Genomic DNA, 4,780 nt, shown 5'->3' with positions numbered 1-4,780 from the left:
ATAGCAATGAGACAGTTTCAAATCAAACTGGTATGACAGTTTCAATAATTAACATATTTCATACTCTCTTCCTAGTGGTTATTCACTGTGTGAGATGCAGACATGATATTCTATTTGCAAACACTATTAGAACAAATTCCTCTATTCATTAAGAAATGCAACTCTCTATCTATCCTAAAGATTCTGAATACACAGATATAAAATGGACATTCATCTGTATCTGCATTTGTGTTTAGTTCCGTTATTTGAATGTTATGTGTGTGTTAACTCAGCAAAATATTCTAAGAGTCCAGTAGTTCACAAGAGTATTGGGTCTTCTGCTTGATGGGCAGTGTCAGAAATTGTTGACCTGAGTCCCCTACAGCACAACATAACAGCATGGCTTCACTTCTTATACTTCGTTTTTATACTTTTCTGCTGGATCGTTAAGACCAAGATGAAGCAAGACGTATGCAACAAGAGTTGTAGCTTTTGGATCTGATGAGGTCAGTGAAATCCCCTTAGGATTTATAGTGAATCCTGTACCTCAGATTGTAGATCTTTTGACAGTGTCAACCAATTGGATAAGTCCCGGCCATTGCTTGGCCAATGTGCTCTCTGTGAAAGCCTGAGAGAATGTTTTCTCTCCATGTGACTCTCCTTAGACACACTCTATATCATTGATCACTTTTCTCTTTGGTCCCAGAAACTCCTTTATCAGAAAATTTGGGATACTACTTATTTACATGACATTACAGTACAAGACCTCATATGTCCTAAGCCTTAATTGACCTTGGAAGGCTATGGCCAAAACGTTGGCTTACCTTTTGGCCCTCCTTTTTCTCTAACTTTGGTCTGCAAACTTAGGTTGTTAACCATCCAGAAGAGAAGCTTATTGTTATTATCATATAACCTGGCTGTTAAGCTTAAGCTCACTGTCTGTCTCAATATCAAACATCTTAGGCATAACATGGAACAGGTATTTTTCATCAAGTACTGATATGTTGAACTTTAAGTTCCTACAGAATATGATGAAAAAGCACTTAAAAATTAGAATATATTTTTAAAAATAGGCACTAATAATTATATAATTCTTATGTTTACACATAAGTCCAGAAATCTAACCATATACAACCTTGAATGAGGACCCTCCCACAACATTCCTTTTCTTGTCTCTTGATTTCCTTCACCACCCCCTTCTTCTTGAACAACCATCTATCTGAGAGACAGCAAAGCAGCAACTGGCATGCCATCACAAGCAGCCTATATTCAGAAGACCAGAATGACAGGCACTCCAAGCATTAACCTACTATTACAAATTGCCTTCTTCAGTGCAGTTGCTTAGTTCACGGGTGTCAGTATATATAGTTAGTCAGGTTGAGAATCTTTCCAATTAAATGGTAGATTCAAAAATCTTTTGGTGATTCTCAGGATCATTGCATTGCCTATCATCTACATATAACTGTATGGCTTGTCACTGTCATGTTTTCTAGCTCTTCTCCTTTCCCTCTCTTAATTAGTAAGTCCTCGAGTTCTTGATTTCCGTTTACTGATATTATACCTTTCTATTTGGATTTCTTCTTTTCAGTTCTTATACTAGGAAAACTATGTGATATTTACACATGTGTGTCTGGTTTATTTCACTTATGAGTGTATCTTCAAGTGGCATCCACTTCATTATAAGATTATCATTCTTTATAGCTGAGTAATACTATATTGTATAAAAATACCACATCTTTTTCCACCATGCCTCAAGTGATGGACATCTTGGTTGTTTCCAAGATTTGGCTATCACAAATTGGGCAGCTATAAACATAGGCACACATATACCACTATGATATGATGTTTTCAGATCCTCTGGGAAAATTAACAGTAGAGAAATAGCTGGATTAAATGGGATTTCCAGTCCAAGTTTTCTAAGGAGTCTCCACACTGATTTCCATAATAATTGCACCAGTCTACATTCCCACCAACAGTGGAGAAGTGTTCCTTTTTCCCCACAGCCTCTACAACATTTGTTGTTAGTTGATTTCTTTAAGATAGCAATTTTTTTCTGGGATGAGATGATATCGGAATGTTGTTTTATTTTGTATCTCACAGATGGTTAATGATGTGGAGCATTTTTTCATATATTTATTCGCTTCTTTAATTTCATCCTCTGAGAAGTGTGTGTTCATCTCAGATGACCATTTCTAGACTGAGTCTTTAAATTGTGAGGCCCCAGTGTATTTTAGTTCTTTATAAATTGTAGAGAGCATGCCTTTGTCTGAGTACTTATTTGCCACGAATTTTTCCAAATTTGTGGGTTGTCTTCACTTTGTTGGCAATTTCTTTTGAAGTGCAAACCTTCTCAGTAAGAGCAAGTCCCAGTTGTTAATTCTTTCAAGTGTTTCCCATGCGATTTGATTTTTGTTCATGAACTCTTTGCCTACCCCTATGTCTTCAAGACTTCCTCCTAATTTCTCTTCCAGGAAATTTAGTGTCTCTGCTTCAATGTTTAGATCTTTGATCCATTTAGACTTTAGCTTAGTGCATGGTGATAGACCTGGGTGAAGTTTTAGTTTTTGGCATGTAGAGAGCCAGTTTTTCCAGCACAATTTGTTAAAGAGGCTAACTTTCATCCAGTGAGTATGTTTGGCCACCTTGTCAAGGATAAGGTGGCTGAGTGTGTACATAGTGGCTTCAGCATCTTCTAATCTATTCCATTGATCCTCAGGTCTATTTTGTTGCCAGTACCAAGCTGATTTTAGCACAGTATCCTTGGAGTATAATTTTAAGTCAGGAAATGAAATGTCTCCTACCTTGTCTTATTGCCCAGGAATGCTTTTGCTATTCTAGGTCTTTCTGGTTCCAAATAAATTTTTGGAATGATTCTCTAGCTCTGTGATGTATGGCAGTGGTAATTCCATAGGGATTGCATTAAAACTATACAGCAATACTGGGTGTATGACCATCTTCACAATGTTGGTTCTTCCTATCCAGGACCATGGAATATCTTTCCATTTTCTGAAATCCTTTATGATCTCTTTTTTAAGAGTATTGTAATTTTCCTTGAAAAGATCTTTGACTTCTTTAGTTAAATGAATTCCAAGGTATTTCATTTTCCTCAGTTCTTTTGCAAAAGTTATTGTTTCTATAATTTGCCACTCAGTGTGTTTGTCATCTGTGTAGAGGAATGCTATTGACTTTTGGGTACTGAGTTTGTAACCTGCTATGCTACTGAATTTGTGTATTAATTCTAATAGCTTCTTGGTTGAGTTTTTTGTGTCTTCCAAGTAAAGTATCATGTCATCTGCAAATAATGATACCTTAACTTTTTCTTTACCTATTCTTATTCTTTTTATTTCTTTCTCTTATCTAATGTCTCTACCTAATGACTCCAGAACTATATTGAATAGGAGGAGTGATAGAAGTCATCCTTGCTTGTACCAGAGCTAAGAGTAAAGGATTTCAGATTTTTCCCATTTAGAATTATGTTAGCAAATGGATTTTCATGAAGGTCTTTTAGCAGATTGAAGTAGATGCCATCTATTCCAATTTTCTGTAGGACAGTGAACATGAATGATTGTTCAACTTTGTCAAAAGCCCTTTCTCCACCAATTGAGATGATCATGTGGTGTTTAGTTTTTGCTCTATTGATACAGTGTATTACATTTATAGATTTTCCAATATTGAATCATCCTTGCACTGCTGGGATGAATATAATCCACGCTTGGTGTATGATCTTCTTGATGATTTGCTGTATTCTATTTTCTAGGATTTTAATGAGGATTTTGGCATCTATGTTCATGAGGGAGATTGGCCTGTAGTTCTCTTTCTTAGTTACATCTTTCCCTGGTTTTGGTATCAGTATAATACTTTTGCCGAGGATTATATTTGGGAAGGTTGCTTCCTTTTCAATTTCATGGAAGAGTTTGAGGAGTATAGGGACTACATCTTTTGTAAGTTTCTTGTAGAATTCAGCTGTGAATCCATCCAGAACTGGACTTTTCTTTGTTGGTAGGTTTTTTTTTTATTACATCTCATATTTCATTGGCTGGTATAGGTCTATTGAGAGTGGTAATATCTTGTTGATGCAGCTTTTGTAATTTGTACCTTTCTACAAATCTGTCCATTTTGTCTGTGTCTTCTATTCTGCAAGAGTAAGATTCTCAAAGTAGCTATTGGTAATCTTCTAAATTTCCACTGGACCTGTGATAATTACACCCTTTTCATTCCTTATTGCTTATATTTCAATTTTTTCTTTCCTCTTTTTAATGAGCTTAGCTAGGGATTATTGAATGTATTTAATCTTTCAAAGAATCAGCTTTTTGTTTCATTAATTTTTTGAACTGATTTCTTCATCTCAATGAAATTAATAGCTGCCCTAATGTTTATGATTTCTTCCCATCTTTGGGCTCTGGGTTTGGTTTTCTCTTCCTTTTCTACTTGTTGAAGGTGCAACATTAGGGTGTTTATTTGTGCCCATTCTGTTTTCCTAATGTGTGAGTTCACAGCTACGAATTTTCCTCTGAGAACTGCTTTCATCATATCCCATAAATTCCATTAAATTGTCCTTCAATTTTCATTGAATTGCAGATATTTTTGAATTTCTTGTTTAATTTTATCTGTGACAGATTGGTTGATGAGTAGGGTGTCTTTTAAGATAATATCCATGGTTCTGGATGGTTAACAGAATAAGTTTGAGAAAAAGGAGGGCTGTAAAGAAAGCCAACATTTTGGCCCTAGCCTTCTAAGGTCAATTAAGACTCAGGACATATGAGAACTTGTACTGTAACATCATGTAACTCAGTAGTGTCCC

This window comes from Octodon degus, unplaced genomic scaffold, assembly GCF_000260255.1.
Source record: "Octodon degus isolate 3935 unplaced genomic scaffold, OctDeg1.0 scaffold00014, whole genome shotgun sequence".
NCBI classification, from domain to species: Eukaryota; Metazoa; Chordata; class Mammalia; order Rodentia; family Octodontidae; genus Octodon; species Octodon degus.
The sequence above is the reverse complement of the archived record's forward strand: the minus strand, read 5'-3'. Positions refer to the sequence as shown.